Genomic DNA, 19,332 nt, shown 5'->3' with positions numbered 1-19,332 from the left:
CCACCCCGTCTCGCTCCTCTTGCTCACCCAGGAGCTGCCTCCCTGAATCCCCCTGGAGGGTGAATTTCCTTAGGGCCAAAGCACAGAGCTGCCAAGAAGCTGGTGCAGCCCGGGTTTTGTTGTTTCACACTGTAATTACACATTAAGGTTTGGAATGTTTTCCAGGGTTTTTTTTTTTTTTTAGAGGCAGCTGAGTCTCTCCATCCTGTCCCATCCAGATGGTGCTCCAACTGGATGCAAATCTTGAGACAACACTTTTGAAACTAAAAACCCAACAACAACAACAAAAATGGAATTCTGAGTGAATTCTGTGCCTGTGTAAGAGATATGGCTGTGAGGGGGCAGGAGAAAAGAGGCAAATGCCTTAAATGCCTCCATAAGAGGCATTCAGAGCTGACCTGGGTGGTGGCTGGAGCCCTGGTGGCACCCAAGAGTCAGGATATGACCCCACCACCCCTCACCTGAACTGTAAGGGTGAAGCACAAATGTCTGTGCTTCCAAAACACCGAGCCAGCATGGCCTGGGTTCAAAGAAAAGCACAATACAGTTCCTCTAATTCCTTTACATTGTTATTGGTTTGGTCTGACTTTTTTATTCCTTTTAAACTTAGAAACAAGAGGAGGCCATTGCCAAGTTCTCTCTGTGAGAGCTGAATCAAGACCACAAAGTCATGTAGATAGGAAGTGTGATTGAAGGCAAACACTGAGTTTTGGTCCTATGAGGTGAAGGATTTCTAACCCTTCCTGAACACCCATGAGATTATTTACACAAATTCCTTTCTGGGTCCTGAATGGCTCTTGACACCAGAGCAGCAAGTGAGTACACAACAATCCAGGAGAAAGTAAATTGGAGCTTCTTTTAGATCACCTGCCATGCCATTATAATGAAGCTCCTCTATCCAAATGGCTTCACATTAATTTTCCTCATCTGTTTCACACTCTTCCCCCTTTATTGCCCCACTTCTCCAACAATACAAATTATGTTGGCTTGGACCTATTTTCTCTCCAGCAGCTCAATAATTTGGAGACAGCGATGCATCAGAGCTCTCAGTTGGAAAGCACATTCAAACATTTACTATTCTCTCCTACGCTGATTACTCACTCAGAGTGCTTAAAAAAAATAATAGCAACATTAAAAACCAACAAAAACACCAAACTAAAACAAAAAGGGGAATATGAAAGTATACAGCATTAAAATAAACTCTGGCTCCCTTGCCAAAGTCATTAATAATTTTGGCTTTCAAAAAAAACCCCAAAAAACCAAAGAGAAAAAATTTGGATTGCTCTGCTCTTCAAGTATCAAAACATCCAATTAACACAGCTAATTAGCGTCACAAACAGCAGTCAAAAGAATGGTAATTTAGATTCAGGATTTCAAAGGTTTCTTAATCCCAGGCCAATGCAACTAATCTCTCAGAGGCTGAAAGTGTTTTGTTATTGCAATGCAATTGTATAGCATCCCATCAATTAGTGGCATTGCAGGGAACACTCACTTACATGATTCATTTGTATAATCAGAACCTAAAAAAACCTTGGTGGGGTGGGGGGGAGGAGGGACAAGAAGGAACAGAAAAATCTAGCCCCTTAGAATGTGCAGCATCAATTTTTCTGAATAATTTATACCGTAGCTGGAAATGATTGTGAGTAGCACCACATCCTTCCCAAAATGAGCGAGCAGGTGGAAGGGCCTTTGCTAGTTTTTAAGAGATTAATAGGAAAAGTAAAGCCAGGCCCAGAAGTGACATCAGCTGGCCTGAAATTAGATGTGCTGGCTGATATGAACATTTTCTTAGAAAGGGAAATGAAAAGATCCCTTTCTTACTGCCCTTCCCTTTATGCAGGACACACAAAAATGGCAAGAGTCTTAACAAACAGACACTCTTACATCACAGTTTCTTGCACATTATCCAGCGATTTTACCCCAAAACCTCCTGGCAATGCCAAAGTTGATCATGTATCTTATCTCATCCTTCCCACTTCTGAAAACCCCCTTCTTCCAGTGGGTAGGAATGCCTCACTGCTGGCATCAGTTTTTTTGTCTTGACTACAGAATTCATCAAATTAAGCATTGAAGGTGTATCTGCCATACCCTCTACTCATTGAGATCATGCATCAGCTCTGTTTTAGGGGTTAAGTCCGCTGGGAAATGAGCAAGATCCAAGTTCAACACAAACTTCCTCTTCATTTGCCATGTTTCTCTCTAAGTTCTAGATCAGCTCAAACCTAGTTTCTGATCAAAACAACACAAAGAAGTGCCAGAGCTCTGGAATCAAACCATCATCTTCTGTCAGCATGACAAGATGAGAGGATTGTGACAAAGATGACATTTCATAATAATGATGGAAAATCACTGATTGACTTTAAGCAGCCTCTACGCAGAGCTGAGCTGCTCAGTACAGCTCACACCTGGAAGGAGTGTTCCAAATCTAAAAACAAAGCTTTTTCTTCCCAGTATGTGCACACACTGCCCCACACCTCCCCACCACAGGGCCCTTCAGCTCCATTTCCTCTTGGGTACAGAGCTGACTTCGAAACTATCAGCATTTCTACCACAGAGGTGCCCGGGGGCTTCACTGCTCTGGGTGTCACAAAATTAAGTCTGTGCTTAGGGTAAAAACACTCACTACAAAGCACTTAGTTCTACCCATGGTATCCTTTCTTCGAGTCTGAGAAAAAAGAGAAATCCTGAAGGCAAATGGACTTGAATCAAAACACAACCAAGCTGATGGAAAATGGATTATTTATGACAGAAGGGAACCTTTGCCCTCTCCAATCCTAATTTCTAGCTCCTGTACCAAACCTGCCATACAACTGCAGTTAATAGGATTGCATTGATTGAGACAACCCATGAGCAGAACGGGCTCTGTAATGAGGTAAGGGCATGGCCAAACCTAACTGAAGTCAAGAACAGGGAACATACAAAAGCTGGGACCACTGTCTACATGAGCCCAGTAAATGATCCCAGTATCAGTTCTGGTCAAGGCAAAGTAGGTATAAAAAAGGTGTCCAGAGGTGAAAAAAGTTAATGCACAAATACAGTTCACTCTTGAAACCACGACCATGTTTTAAGGCATAAAGCACTAATGAAGATGTATAGACTCAATCTCATGGACTTATAGACTGAATCTCTGCCTCACTTATATTAAGCTCTGGCTGGTCTCGCCCACTCAATCATCCTTAACACACTCATTGGCATCAACAGCTCCTTTTTTCTGTACAGACAGGGCTCCTCATATACTGCAGGTTTTGATATGAAGTCTAAAGAATGGATAATTATTAAAGGCTGCTTGGTTGTGACTGGACACAGTACTGGTTGGGTTGAGCTATTACCGTGCACTCAAGAAAAATTAGGAGAAAGAAGACCTTTAGGAAAACCAGACAATGCAAAAAAAAAATCTCTGAACAGTATAGTTGATTAATGCATGTTATTAGAAATGGCCCAAATGGGAACCTTATCTATGAATTCCTTCACTGTTTTGGGACCAAGGAATTCTCAGATCAAAGTCTGCCTGCATTATTTTCACAATGGAACAGGTGTTAAAAAAGAGAAAGAAAGAATCTATATTCATTTCTGGTTGGCAACAGTCAGGATGCTTACCAGCCTTGCAGGATTCAAACCTCAAGGGCAGGTTTCCTTAGGAAAAAGGATATCATAGAAACATTTATATTATTTCTTTTAAAATACTGAATCTCAGAGTCAACAAACCACTCAATAGCATAAGGGATACCTATCCTTATTTCTCCCCCCAGCCAAACATATCCTAAATCTCTGTACAATTTAGCTTAGCTGACACTAAGGCAGGACATTCTCTGCAGCACATATGCATAGGGGTGACAAAATTCAATTATTCAAATTATGTGACACTTTAACTGTTGTTCTGTTGTATAAAGAACAGTTGCTATCAAGTGATTAAAGGCACATTCTGGTTCTGCCTCAAAGGAGAAAGTGATATTTTGATCAAGATGGTTCAAGGTTTTTCACGTCCTGCTCCAGCTTGATAACAGAGCTCATGGACAAAAGAGAATGCAAAGGTAGGAGCAGGTATCTTAAAATAACACTGCAAAAGTTACCAGGTGGCTGGTGAAGTCGTGCTTCTCAGCCTGAAGCTTGAGCAGTAAGGCTTGGCTAATTAAAGCACAATAAACCTGTACTCATAAATAAACACATATAATCTATGTATCAAATACTCCAGTAGATCATTTTCCAAAACTCACATTCCTAATGTATGAAATTGAAAGAATATTTGCCTTCCTCTCTAGAGCAGTCTGAAATTCATAAGCATAAAGGTTATTGTTTAGGAGCTCTGAAATACTTCTCTTTATGTAGGGCACATTTACACAATTTATTTCACCTTGTTGTTTCTAGAACTGTTTGGAAATGTGCAGTAGATTCACAGGCAGCAAGTCTTTGTTTGACCAGGAAAAATATTTTGAGGTATGGACTTCCTAGTGCTAGTGAGTCCAAGTCAGGTGCTGAAATATGATCTTAACATCATTTCTATGTATATTAGCTCAGAGTTAATAGATAGGTACATAGATCTACATTACAATTAATAAGTGTGGCCAGGGAAAAGTAGGTCCCCCAGCACACCTTTCAGAAGCAAGCCGTTATTAATCAGCATTTTAACGAAGCATAATTACAACAGCTTATGGGTCCCACCAGGTAAAGCAATAATTATAGGTGCAACCAAATAAACAAGGAAAATAATTACCTATTTCTCAGAGCTAATATTAATTTAACCAGGCTCGGAGTGATGGCTAGACAGACAGCTTGGTGCTTTCACACTGCCAGCCAGAAAAAAACTGCTCTGATTAGAGCAAAGTCACAGCTGCCATTGTCACGGAGCAGGGAAAGGCACAAAGTGTTTTTCATCTCCAGGATACCTCCCAGATTTCAAATTCCCTGTGTGTGAGAAGCACATCTTCTCCTGGGAAGATGGGGTGAGACATCCTGGACTGAGACACAGAGCCAGGCTGGATGGGCAGTGTGACACAGGCAGCTCTGGGTGCCCACCATGGGAAGGGTGGCCAGGACACCACACTTGCAGGGAATCTCTGCTTGACAGGAAAGTTAACCACTGAGTTAGTCCCACCACTCTGCCTGCCTTGGAGTAAACGGTGCTGTTCAGATGGATCAGCAAAAACTGTTTAATAATTACTTTCCAGAGCAATTTCTGCTGTGCCATTCCTTCTATCCACGGAGAGCAGCAGACGCAGACACACCAAGTGCTGCTGTAATATCTGGAACACTCCAGGCTTCCTCTGGATTATGGTGGCTTGTAAGCACACCCCCTCCTGGACTCAGTGAGGCTTTCTGATTGCATTGGGGATCTCCCACTGCATCAATGCAGGCAAGTCCCTAGCATATGAAATAAAAACTAATGAAAGTTTTGGAATTTGTTTTCGTGATGCTCCCATCTCTCTATGGAAACACAAACAAAGAGGCTGATGATGATTTATTGCCCACTGCAGCCCAGTGGTGTTTTTGATTCCAGCTCTAATACTGTTAAATATTAATACCTTAATGATTCTAATGCATGCTGGTATTACCTGGTGATCCTAAGGAAGGAGGTGGGGGTCAGGGAATATGGTGGAATGCTGCCAAGCACAGGCTGTTCCTCCAAAGTCTTGGACTCTGCAGTGTGGTAGCAGAAATAGGCAAGGAAAGTATGAAGGTGATAGGAAGAGCACTGCACAAAATCACAAGCTGCTGGGTCAAGGCTGAGACCAAATGATATTGGTAGTGATGTCAATATGACACAATCACAGCGTGGCTCTGCTGAGCCCACATTTGTCCTCAGGCCCCTAACCAGCCCTCTGAGTGTTTCAGCAGCGCAGTTTCATTGGGTTCTCCAGTGTTTCAGAACAAATCACACTGGTAAACAGATCTGTGGCAACACTCCATGCTGAAAGAACAACTCTGTCTTTGAGCAGCATCGATTCCTCAGGCTGACCCAAGCCAGCACAGACCTGTCTGACTCCAGCCAAACAGCTGGGAGAGGAGAGCCAGCCATTCTGAGAGCTCACTAAACCAGTTCAAATCCACAGACCATTTTCCCTCCTCTCTCAATGTTGTAGTGTTTGGCTCTGCCAAAAAAAACAAGTTCAGGAGCATTCTTTGCTAGGGTTGCTTTGGCTTCATAATCAGAACAGCTCCTTCTCATTTTGTCCTTTATTTATTTATTTTTCTCACAAGAATTACCAAGCCTGAAAACACTCACTTGTGTTTCATATTTAGCAAAGTGACTTTGCACATCCATGCTGATGAGAGAAAACAAAGATAAAAGGAAACCACCAAAAGAGATGGGGAGGGACTCAAGGCATTTCTGATATTAATAAAAACACAGTGACATAAGCACTCCTTAAGAAACCATGTTCTCCTGAGTTGCTCCAGAACAAATCATATGGGAAAAGGTTTGATATATTTCAGCTAAGCTAAACCAAATCCCAAAGCCTTTTTAGCTTCACCATCACTAAATGGAGGCTTATGCCACTGTAATTTGGGCTTGAATTGAAGACATGAATGTCAATAGAGTCAAGAGGTTTGGATACAAGTGGGGTGGAAAATTTACCCTGCAGAACAGATTTTACCCCTTGCAAAAGCTGTAAAGCAAGGATTATACAGCAAATGAAGCTATATTGCCAAGAGGAGCACATTTAAACCCTTTAGGAAACTTTTATGTAATTTTATTATTCCTTTAATTTAATTTCTTACAATCTCTTTCTCTCCCCACTCCAAACAGAAACCATGAAATGATGCACTGGAAGGAGACGTGGTGGTGCCAAATTCTCCTCAGCTGAGATGCTCTAAGCTCAATTTGAACTGACAAGGTGCCTGCACGAGGTGCTGAATCAAGTGCTTGCCTTGTGAAAAGCAACTTTTCCTTGCAACAGAGGGCATTCCTGCTCTGAGGGCCATCATCCTGCTGCCCCCCCTTTTCATGGCCCAAAACAAGGGAAAGCTTCCTAGCATCCAACAGTACACGAAGCAATAGATTTGTGACCCAGATGTCTGGGTCACCCCCATGGGTTTTTTGAACCTGAAATGTTGTCCCATGGAATCCTTTGGGCTAGATGCAAAAACAGAGCTAAAACCTCCACAAGCAGTTAAAAAGCAATCAGAATTCCTAGGACACTGCTGGAATTAAAATAGGTTCAAACTCTAGGTGTTTTATAAAGTCTTGGGAGAGACTTATCTGTATTTTAAATGCCTCTAAAAACCTTCACCCGTCTTTTGCCTCAGTTCATCTATTTTAAGTACAGTAATAAGCATCATCCCTTGCCTCAGAAGTGTGCTATGACATTTCCTGAAATACATTAGTCAACTCTCAGGAGAGGTCCAAGGGGCAGAAAACTCCTTACATAACTATTGGTGAGGAGGAGAACTCATCCTATGCTAACCATGGTAGCATTTCACAGGAAAAAGGCTCGAAGTAAGAAAATGTTTTAAGAAAACTGTTTCCATTTAGCTGCTGTCTAAAGAAAAATATGAAGCCTCCACTGAATTTCCCCCGAATTTTTCTCCTTGGAAGCTTGTGTGATACTCCAAGTAGCTTTAGGAATCTTTCCAGGCAAATCAAACTCAAAGTATTGCTGCCGGCTGCCTGAGTCACTTGTACAAAGGTTTTCCATGCCACTTTATTTACAAGGATGTTACCTTAACTTCAAATTCCAAGTATAATTACAGGGAGGGTTTTGTTTTGCCTGGATGTACATTTAATGCCTGGCTGATCAAAGCAGGCTCTGCACATATCTGACTTCACAGAGCTACACTGGCAAACTGGTGCAGAGAAGGAAAATGCAGTGGAACAGTGAGAGTACATGAGGGATCAGCAAGGTGCAAAACCATCCATCACATCCAGGTATGGGCTGGAAAAAGTCCTCTGCAGAAAGAGATCCTGAAGGCTAAGGTGGCTTCTCCCAGCTGGTTGCCATCTCCTCACACTCCATAAAGAGCTGCACCATTCAGAGAATCAGTAAAATGTCTGTTCTGCAGTCACCAACAGGCACACATTTAGAGGAGTTACCTTGAGAACCAAAGTCACTCTTTTTCTTTTGCTTAAATGATAAATGAAAAACATGAGTGAGGTACCTAAAGTCATCACTGTCCTTTCCCATCCCTCTGCCTCATCTCCTGAGTCCTGAAATACGCAGACCTGGCTGGAGATCCTGTCCCCAGCCACCCCCCTCCATGTGTCCTGACAACCTGGCATGTGGGAGCTGCTGGTGACAGAGTCCATGAGAGGACCTGTGCAGCTGGGACCTCACCAGCTTGGGTCAGAAATTTGACAACTCATGCAGATCTGAAAGAGATCTACCCTCTCATCCACCTCCTCTTCCTCCCAGGCTATGAAACCAGGGTTACAAAGAATTGCAGGTTTCCTCAGGTCTCTATGAAGCCAGGCTTACAAAGAATTGCAGGGTTTTTCAGGTCTCTGGTATCCCCTGTAGAAGTCAAGGCTCTGGGAGCTGTATGATTACTTGAGATTTCCCCAGCATTCATTTAAAAATGCAATTGTAGGCTTCACAGTTGGAGAGAAAAGCTTAATAATGCAACTGTATGCAGACCTAAAAATAGACTCAAAAAGATTGAAAATACTCCCAAATACACCTGGCAGTTCTAGATTCCAGCTTCACTTGTGCATTCCCTTCACTTCAAGCTTTTCTTGCAAGCACAGAGAAACCGGGGAGAGAATTAAAACAAACCAAAATAATGAAGAGGAACACATAACTGTGAAGGTTCAAAAACACTGAAGCAAGAATTAGGAGAAGACACAGTGCCAGAAATTACCTCATTTACAAAGCCTGCCTAGGCTGCTGGGGTCCCTTTAACTGAACACACTCAGCCCAGAAATGAGTCCACATTTATGCAATGAAAATGCTGATGAACGTCATCACTGTGCACTGGCTTCAAAATTGATTTGTAGGGGGTAGGAAGATTTTGTTCCACCTTCCTTAGTGGGGAAGCCAGACAGAGCTTTAAGCTTTATTGACTCTGGTATTACAATCACAGTTTCTGGTCTTTCAACCTGTTTCAGAATTGGAGAGAGGTTTTCTTCTCTGTATGACTGGGTACTGTGGCATGGTCGATTCTGTGCTGAATTGAAATTCATCAGAGCCTGCTTTGTCTCAACAGAGTAATAAAAGCCTAAAACGTTATTATGCATGAAATGGTTATGGAGCTGGTGAAAGGGTTGTTTCTCCCCCTTGTTACAAAAAAGGGGAGGAGAGGGGAAATATCTGACCTGACAATAAAAAGTGACTGGAAGAAAGATAAGTGTTTCAAATAAAATTGGCTCGACCTGCAAAATTGTGTAAGAGTAGCAAAAAACCTCAAATGGATCTCAGAGAAGGAGCCCAAATAATAAGAACCTCACCCAGGCCTGGTGCTGCTCAGTGCTGGAGACAGCTGAAATCTCTCTTTGCTCACAGTTAACCCAGTGTTTAAATACAGATGCAGTCTGCACATTCACCTCTTTTCTTGATCTTCCAACGTGAGACATTAGCAGATACTCCAGGGCACAACACAGTTGTGCCAACACAAGACAGGGCTCCCCTGGCTCCAATCCTGCAGAGAATTATGCACTTACAATACCCCTGTGGCCCAAGTGAGCATTTTTAAAAATTCCTCATGGAATCAAAAGGCCTCAGCAAGACCCAGCTTTCCTAATGGAAACTAAATTGGGAAAATATATGCACACAGTCACAATATGACTAAAGATAGAAGAAAACCTTTGTAGCAGGTGAAGACACCTTGATCTTTAGAGGCTCATCTGTCCCAGCTTAAGCATTGCCCATGGAATACCTGTGGTTTGGGCTGCATTTTGTGCTCTTTGAGGTAGTCTGGGGGTGATGCTGCTGTGTCAAACTCTGGCTGCATGTGCAGTTGAAAGGGGGCAGCTCACACAGGCACTTCTGGATGAAGGGCACACTCTGAGCAGCTTTTCTCTCCAAGTGCCTATTAGAGTTAATTAGCAATTAAGTAATTGAATTATATACAATTGCACAAAACACATATGCATAGACACAGATAAGTACTATGCACTAGGGTGCCTATGTAAATATATATAGATATATCTATATATATCTATACCTCCATATACAATCTGCTCAGTAGCACGTACACATAAAATAAAGACACAGGAGGAACTTTGCCCTTGCTGAACTGGATGGGGGTTTGCTAATTTGTTTGAATGGCACCCATGCTCTGCCTGTGGCTGTTTCCCAGCCATTCCAGAGGCAGTTCCGTGACAGGGCAGCCTGCACCTACCTACCATCACCTGCAGGGTCAGACTGAGACTCTCTTGCTGAACAGAGTAGCTGGAGATTTAAAGCCATGCCAAACACCCTTGAGCTGCAGGGGACTTCCAAGATTTTGAAGGAGGTAAGGAAAATTCCCAGACATGTGCTAAACAAACCCACAATGTCTGTGTGCTTCTGTAAATTGCTCGATATAAACCACACATTGTTTACCCCTGTGAAAAAAAAGGCTCATGAAAGTGTCTGGTCTTCAACCCCCTTGGATTCTCTCAGAGGGGGGGCTCTCAAAGCAATAACTATTAAAGTGTTCCTGCCATTTGTCTAATGCAATTCCATGCTCCACATCCATCTTTGGCGAGCTGACTTTCATTAACACTTCAAAAATAATTTAAGGTTTTCGCGGTGAAGGTTAGAAACTTTTCACAGCCCAGAGCTAATAGCTCTGCTGTTTACATGCTATAATGTCTTGATAACCTTTTCAAACATGCTGTGGCCGGCAGCTGGGACCTGTCCCTGCTATTTTTGTTCCCAGAATGTAACAGCAGAAATGCAATGACTTTGTGCCCCTGAAATGGTCACATTTCTTCTCTTTAGGCTTCACTTCCATTATGGCACTAACAGAAGGGGCCTCACCTTTTCAAGTGGCTCCCAGTGTACAGAAATACAGCCCTGGCTGTCTTTTCCCTGAAGGGATGAAGCATGCTGATTGTCTCACTGGAAACTCAGTCTTGGGGGATAGGAGGAAGCCTTGCCTTGCCAATCCAGGGGTGCCTTGGAGAAGGCAATGGACCTACACGAACCATTTTGCTTGGAAGAACAAGGGTGGGATTCTTGTTTTCAGTATGCTGGATGGACAAAAGCACAATTCTACTGTGTTTATTCCAACACTGCAGCAAAACAAATTCTGCGGCTCTCTTGCTTTGCTTGAGTTGTGCAGAGATTACAAATCTGTACTGGTGACATGGCAGGCTGGCAAACAGTAGCTGGATGCTGTGGCATCCATAGGATAGAAAATGCCGTCTCCGTCAAAAAGCAGGGATCTCACTTGCTTCAGTCTCCTGCCTGCTCAACAGCTGGAACAGGGAGGCAGGATGGAAGGATGCTGTAGTTTCTAAAAGCCTTTCTAAAAACATCATGCCAGCCTAATTTCAGCATACTGTCCTTAAAATTACTGGGCCAAAAAATGCCCTCAGACACAATTTACATGGAAATATTCAATCCCATGGAGAGCTCCAAGAGGGGTTTTCTCTCCCTTAAACCCAGAAGCAAATAAATGCAGCTGCTCCAAAGTGATAGTGAGCAAAGGCCCTGAAGCTGAGAGAATAGGACCAGTCCATTCCTATTAAGTTAAAACATTAAAAGTCCTGGACAAGCTGTAAAAACCAGAGACATGATCAACTCAGTCAAATTTAGCAGACCTGGGGGCACATCCATGATTTTCTCTCTCTCCTGGGAGCTCTGCTAGATACAGCTTGGAGCAGCCAGAAGCACCACAGCACGTGTTGCAAACAATGGGCTAAATGAGCCCTAAAAGAAATCGTTTTAATGATCATCTTTCTCCTTTTGGGCAGGGAAACGAGAGGCAGAGGTCAATTTGTGCCAGGCTCCCTGTAGCCTTCTTGAACCCATTCAGAAAACCAGATGAGGTGAAATGAGGGGTTGTGGATTCTTCCCAGTCCAGAGAGGGTTCCAGAGGACCCAGTGGTGCCCATGAGCTGCTGCCATCACAGAGAGCTGGTCCTAGAGAGATGGATCTCCACATGGGATCCTAGAGAGCATGGGCTAAAGTATTTCTGGCTACTAGAGAATCACTACCAAGTACCTTGAAGACAAGTGCAGGCTTTTGATCTCCCTCCAAGCGCTTTAATTTTTTAAGGTTGAGAAGTGATGACAAAAAACTTTCAAAAGATTCCTTGGCTGGGAAGGAGAGGGGAGTAAATCAAAGAGCAAGGTGTACATCCTACAATTTATCGTGGCTTATTTAGGCAGCCTGGCTAAATACTCCACAGAAAGCTGCAAATTCAGCAGAAATTTTGCAAGGAGTTGGCGTAGCAAATGAGAACAGATAGTGATCAGGCTACAGAACAGCAGAGCAGAGTCACTGTTAATTAAGAGACCTAAACGATGAGGCCCAGTGAATTAGGTCAGTGAATGTGCCCCTTCCTGCTCCAGTTTTAGGCTGTGCAAATGACTCCAAGCCAGGTCGTTTTCAGAGTTCCTGTGGTTGCCAGTGGGGCCGTGTAATGGACGTGAGAAACACGGCCAAGAAACACCCAACAATTTAGATCTGCTCTAGAACTGGGTCAACATACGGCAGAAGAGAATTAAAGTCAACAAATGCAAAGTAATGTTCATCACCCCACGATCCTCAGAACCCCTGCTAGGCCTAATTTATATAAATGGCTCTGAGAAGCTGACTGCAAACTGGTTAAGCCTGCTGACAACACAGAATTGGGGAAGTGGACATGGAGAGGGAAGGAGCAAGCAAGCAAAGAAATTCTACAGGGTCCTTAGCTTTGCTGGATAATTTGGACAAGGTGCAGCAAATAGCTCCTAATGTTGACAAATGCAAAAGCAATACAATTTATTTGCAAGACCTCAGGACAAAATGGGAATTGCCTCCAACTTTAGCAAGGGGAGGCTAAAATGGCTACAGCAGGAAGTCAGCAGCCTTTTTCACACAGAAGCCAGGTGGCACAGCCATATAATACATTTTTAAACTAGGATAGAAGTCAAGGTGAAGGGAAAGAAAAAAAAAACAACACATTCAGGTTGCCTAAAGATAACCCCCCAAATCAGCAAAATGGACCTGCATTTATTATTACATCTCTACAGAAAAGTCTTTAGCTGGCAAAAACACCTGCATAGCTGATACTCTGCAAAGCCTAAGCACAGGTAAGACCTTGCTATAAGTGAATGCAGGAACCTTTGTGTGAGCCAGATGGAAAGGAGCTACAGCTAATTCTGGGTGACTTCTGAGTTACTTCTGGCAAGTCCTGCTTAGAAATTTCACTCTTGTGTTACATGAGCAGCCCCAGAGTACAGAAATGACAATGTCCAAAACAAAAGCCAAGCCTTAGAGAGAAGTTGTTTTTGTCATTGACTCGAGATTGATTCTAGTCATACCCAAATGTATTGCAAGGAAGGCTTTTCCAAATGATCAGGGCTTGAGAGGTGTCAGCAGATAAGGCAGTGAGAGGCCAGTTTTGAGGGAGAGCTATCACACCAGTTCTACCCCTGCCCATGCCTGCATAGCCAAGTGATCCCACTGCAGCACAGGGCAGGCTATAGGGATCAAGCCTAAATCTGAAAAAGAGGCAGAATGAACTTATTTTAAAAACAAAACTTTCCAGACTGTCCTCCATCTTCATAAAAGCAGTAGAAAGTAACCTTTTGGAGTACTATAGTTCAGACACTAAGAGCAGACTGCACAATGCTTTGGCAAATATACTACACAGCCATGGCTGACCTAGATACAGAGAAGTGATCCATGCTGTAATAGTGAAATGAGCAGCAGGAAAACCTATAGGACTACTGTAGGCTATAAAGGGGGTGAGTTCAGAAAGGAACCTAAAAGAGAGGGAATAAAAAATACAACACAGATGACATCACAAGTGCGGTAGTCAAGGAAACATGTTTCATTTTTTCCCTCAGTTCAGAGCAAGCAATCATAAAATGGACAAAAATAGGAATTCAGAGCCATTCCTATCTTCTTCCCTGAGATTATACAACTTTCAGAGACAATAAAAAGCAAGGTTTAGTCAGTGTAGACTTAGGATCTAATCTTCAAAAAGGTTTGATCTTTCAATGTTCAGCTCATAGTAATTTTGTTCCTCACTTCAATGCACATTGCATCAGCCCAGGAACAACAGAACACCATGTACATGGTGAGAACTCCTTATCAGCCCCTTTTTGGGGTATTCTATCAATCACCAACTATGTGTAACAGCATTTTATTAGCTACTCTAAGTTAAATGCTAGCAGCATTGTCAAGGTGCTGCAATTGTGCAGCTGAACTCCATTTTGAATCTTTGTATGAATGCCATCTCCTTGAGCCCAACAGCCAACAAGCCATTATGTTTCTTACCCCAGACTAAATACCTCGGGCTCACAGGACCTGCAGAATGGTACCAGTGTCCCCCTTCCACTGTCAGAGCTTTCTACTCACCGAAATTTAGAAAGCAGCTAAAATGATTTGCACAGAAATGTGTCTTACAGCTAGGGAGACGTCCAGAGAGGATGGAAACCTTTTCTCCCTAAAACAATTCAATCATAAAGCAGCAAGCAAGACCACATCAGAAAAAAAAGGGAAAATAATGGATGTCAAGCATTGTATTTTGCCATTATTTAACCAATGTATCCTAACATTATCATTCCTAGGGCCACACAAACAAGTCTATCAGAGTCCCCTCCTCTCCACACTATCCTGATTAAAGTAGCTCCCAGTCATTTCCAAATGTAAATTCATAAAAGATGCTTCTCATTTTGCAAATTACTCAACATTTCTTGAAGCAGTGTCACACATTTTGTCACAAGGGAAGGATGCACATTCCTCTACTGCAGGGCATGCAGAACCTGGAAAATGCCCCCATAAAGATGTAGTCCAAGGTGGGAGGCACTGGCCATCCAGTGGCATTCCAAATCCTGGGTGTTCCTTTTACCAAGCAAGCCTTCCATATGAGGTCAAGAAAATACTGGTCAAAAAATATTGTTCCTTTTATTGCTTATATGTTTATTTCTTGCCCTCTCTTACAGAATGACCTAGTGAAAAAATACTCTTGTCTTTTATTTCCTTTTAAGCTATTGTATCATCTTACGTTTTTATGTTTGTAGAGATTCCTAACCTTTGAGTCAACACTGTAACTAACATTTAGATACTAAATTGGGAATCACAAACAGATCTGTGGCTATTAAAGATAGCCTGATGCATCCTCTGGATCAGAAAGTTCTTGATGTCCCGATGGCAAAACCTGTGTGAACACTTCAGAATTTCCTCTGCCTTATGTCTCCCAGTTTGATTCATCTTTAGCACTATTCAGTAAAACTTTATTGCCACTAAAAGCTTTATCAAAGTGCATAGTGTTGCCTGAGGTCAGACCAGCCAAGCCTTGAGCCTCATATGAACTGTTTTGATGCATAGAAAATCTGTCTTTAACAATTCCAGCCTCTCCTAATAAACTGGCCCATCCCTAAAGAGCACCAACTTGGAAATATAATTAACCTCGATGTATTCTGCCTTGTGCAGCAAATAGCACTAGGAAGAAAGAGGGTTTTTATCTGATTCACTCTTAACTACTAAATCATCATTCCTTTTATTACGTTTTTGTGCATTTCATCCTAGTGGGACATGGAAACAAGTTTGGGTGGTTTCATTGCCTGAATTTTCTGCTGTATACCAGCTGTCTGGTGTGGCTACATTCTCTTCCCTGGAAAAGAACATTTATTTCCCATTTCTATACTGTCTCCACCACTTTCCTAGGAGGGAAAGATCTTTTCCCTAACACAATCAAAATAAATATAACAAAATATTTCTTCATCCTAAATCTAGGCATTGTAAAGCCATTTTGTGGTGATGAAGTTATACACCTCCCAGTTTAATTCAGTTTCATATCTGTTCAGTTAAGCTGAAGCTTTGCCAGAGTATATAGTGCTATAGAGAGCCCAGAGAAGGCAGGACTAGACCTTTCATGGAGGTCTTGCCCAGGGATTGCTTCCCCACATACACTGGTGATCTGGGGAGCTCCTTGCTGCCCAAAATCAAGGAAATTAAGAACTTGACAGCATTCAAAAGAGAGGATGTGGCAGAGCCAGAGCACAGAAACATTGTTTAGCCTGTGGACCAGGGTAGAACGTGGGATGAGAAGCAGGGAATGAGAAGAAGAGACCCAGCAGGTTTGAGGGAAGATGGATGAGAAGCCTCACACCTCACTCACAGCACATGGGCCTCCATGCCTTTCTCAGGTCACCCTGACAATTTGCTGCTGCAGGAGGAAGGGGAAGCCCTCACAGCCAGCTTTGCAGGCTGGGTACAATCCTGCTCCTGTTGCTTGTTGGATAACCAGGGAAAGGATGACCTTGTTTGGCAGGGAACTTTACACACACTGCGTGCCCATGTCAGGTGCCCAAGGCAGCACAGCACCCACCACAGCAGCACCAGGCAGGTACAAACACACCCAGCCCTGGCTGGCAGTTTCAGAGAAAGGCCCTGCTTAGCTCCAGGTATGCAAGGACCAGCAGAATGTGGTCCCTGCACTCTGTGCCTTGCAGGCAGCTTGTGCTGCTCATTGCAGGGCTGTGCCGAGCACTGCATTCACTCTTCCCCCCACACTTTGTGTAGTATCTGCATTAAGGATGCCTCCTCTCATCACACAAACTGTCTGCTCCACTGCTCAGGGCTGAGCTGGCTGGAAAAGGAGAGGCACAAGAGCTGATATCCTCAACTTGCAAAATTTCTTCCATAAAGAAGGGATTTAGTATATTTGTTATCTCAGTTTAGATGGAAAGACAAGGAGACAGCAAACACCCATGAATTCGAAGGGAATGAAGCTGCATAAAGAAAGTTGGTGAGAGGAGATTTGTCCCCAGAACCACCAGAAACATCTAATCTTCCTTCCTGCCTTGCTGAAAGAATCCTTTTGTTGTTTGCCCAAATGCAGCCATCGCCAACTCTCATACCCAAAATAATTAGACTTGTGACATTTAAATGAAGGACTTTGGCAGGTGAGAAACAGCAGAAGAAAAGCACAGCAAAATGCCATTCTATGCCAGCCTTCCAGGGAACAGTGCTATGGGGCAGCCACAATCTGGCTGGGAAAAAGGCTGCAAAGGCTCAAGGTGTCTGCCTCACTCATCTCACCTATGTGTCTCTCAAGCAGAGGAGCAAAGTGCTGTCCCTGCTGGCTCCTGGTGGGCAGCAATAAAAGGAGGCACACAAAGTGATATTTCTCTCTCTCTTGCCTTGAGCAGGTGCCAGCAGAAAGCTCTGGCAGCTGCTGAGTGTTGTGCTCTGGGAATTTCTGCAGCACAGAGTGTTGGTCTCACTGCCACAGTTGGATGACACCAGACCCGTTGGTGACAATGAGCCTTACAAGGAGAAGTGAAGGTGTAAAAACAAGATGAAACCCAAGCTGTGCTCTTTTGCAGGGCAGAAAGCATTTACTGACGTCAAGAGCTGCAGCCTGTTCCATTTGAGGTGTGTGTTGTGCCCAAAATGAATTCAAGAGACCACAAATTCACCTGGAAAATCGATTTCCTGGCCTGAGAGCCAGAATATTAACTGTGCATCACTCAGCTCCAAAGCAGCCCCTCTTTTTCCATGTGTGTCACCCCTCACAGCCACCACTGCCCAAAGGCACTAGGAAGGCAATTAGCAGAGAGAGGATTAGGGAGCTGGGAAGTGTGTGGGATGAGGTGTGAGGCCAGGGAGACCAAAGGGCTCACAGGGCTGGAGTCACCTGTAACCACGAGCAGGAGCATTGTGCCAATCCCACAGCAGATGGGGTAACACCTGATTTTTATTCCCAAAGAAAGTAACAAGTGGCAAGAAAGATTGCTTTCTGCAGAAAGGAATAAAAGCAATGCTAATTAAGCACCAAGCCTTCCTCTCTGCTTTGTTGCCAGCATTGATCCAAAAGCTACAGAGGTGACTGTGGGACAGATCTCATCTTTGGTGTCACTTTGATGATTTCAGTAGAAACATAACAGGTGATGCAGGAGGAAATTAGCCAAGTAACTTCAACAAACTTGCACCAAGGTGCCAAACAGCCCCCACGTATAGTCACCACTTCATCATCCCCACCATGAAGGATGCCCTGCTCTGCTCACTGTCTCTCATCCTGACCCAGCTCTTTACACATCCCCAGTGCAGCTGACAAAGGGAGCAAACAAAATACATCCTGTGTGGCCTGTGCTTCATCCAGCTCACACAGTTAGCACTACTGTAAGTCCAGCTCAAGCTTTCCACTCCCTGGAGCAAAGGAAGAGGCAATCAGCTTGCCCAAACACAAAGATCCCAGCACCAAAGCAGATCAGGAGCAGTATGAGTGACAGACAGAGAGGTTTCGTAGAGGGGAAAGTGTTTGCTGCCTCCTTCTTCCTTCCAGCCCCCTCAACCTCCCCAAACATATTGCAAAGCCAGCACAGATTACACAGCTGGAGGATGAGGATGAGCAAGAACAGTGGCATTTGCAGAGACAGACAAGCAGCAGCCAGAGAGTGAGGAGACAGAATCCCACCAGGAGCTGGTGTTTGGCATCTCTGTTTGCCCTGCAGTGGTTTCTGAAGCCAAAAGGTGCCTGCAAACTGGCTCTCAGTGTCCCTGCACCACAGCTCAGCTCTTCCAGGGCTGTGGGGAGGTGACTGGATCCCTGCACTGCCTTCCTGCAGCACTCCCCCTCTGCAGCTCCTTGTCTGCTGATGCGCCCACTGTGGGTTTCCAGCTCCTGACAGGGTTAATTGGCAGGCCCAGCAGGGGAAATAAAATGTTTCAGCTCTGTGGTTGCTTTTTTTTGTCCTTGTTTGCTCATGAGGCTGAGGGAAAGTGCTGGCTCCTGAAGGGTTACAGAGCAAGCACAGCAGGTAGCCAGCTGCTCTAGCTCTCTACCATTTATTCCCGGCCCATATTTGTGCCCCTTCGTGCTGCTCAGGTGCATTTGGCAGACAGACACCCCTCCTGCCCAGAGCTGGGGCTACAGGGAGCAGAGGGCACAGGTCAGGACTGGGGGGATGCCTGGGGCTGCGGGGGACAAGCCAGGGGGCACAGCCCTGGGCACTAAGGGCCATTCTGCATCCAGCAGCAGGAGCTTCTGCAGCCCTTTTTCTCCCCCTCCGAGGCTGTGCTTCAGCAGAGACAAAAGCCCCCTCCCAGCTTCTTCTCTGAAAGCACTCTCATTCCTTTTCCATTTTCATCTAAGTTTCCAATGAAGATTTATTACTCTGAGTGATTACGCTGTCAGCCAAATGAGCAGGGAATAGGAATATCCTTTCTTCTTGCATTCCAGCCACTAGTCCGTTTGGCTCTCAGCAAAAAGAGCAGATTTAGTATGATTTTAGTCCCTTTTTCTTGCAGGTATTA

The 19,332-nt window shown here is 44.0% G+C and overlaps 1 protein-coding gene across 2 annotated transcripts in view; it reads right to left on the bottom strand.

The window, feature by feature from the left end:
• LOC136560179 (BEN domain-containing protein 5) overlaps positions 1 to 19,332 on the bottom strand; it is an 883,159-nt gene that overhangs the window by 43,022 nt on the left and 820,805 nt on the right. The window lies entirely within an intron of this gene.

The sequence above is a fragment of the Molothrus aeneus genome, chromosome 9, assembly GCF_037042795.1.
Source record: "Molothrus aeneus isolate 106 chromosome 9, BPBGC_Maene_1.0, whole genome shotgun sequence".
In the NCBI taxonomy this organism is placed as follows: domain Eukaryota; kingdom Metazoa; phylum Chordata; class Aves; order Passeriformes; family Icteridae; genus Molothrus; species Molothrus aeneus.
The sequence above is the reverse complement of the archived record's forward strand: the minus strand, read 5'-3'. Positions and strand labels throughout refer to the sequence as shown.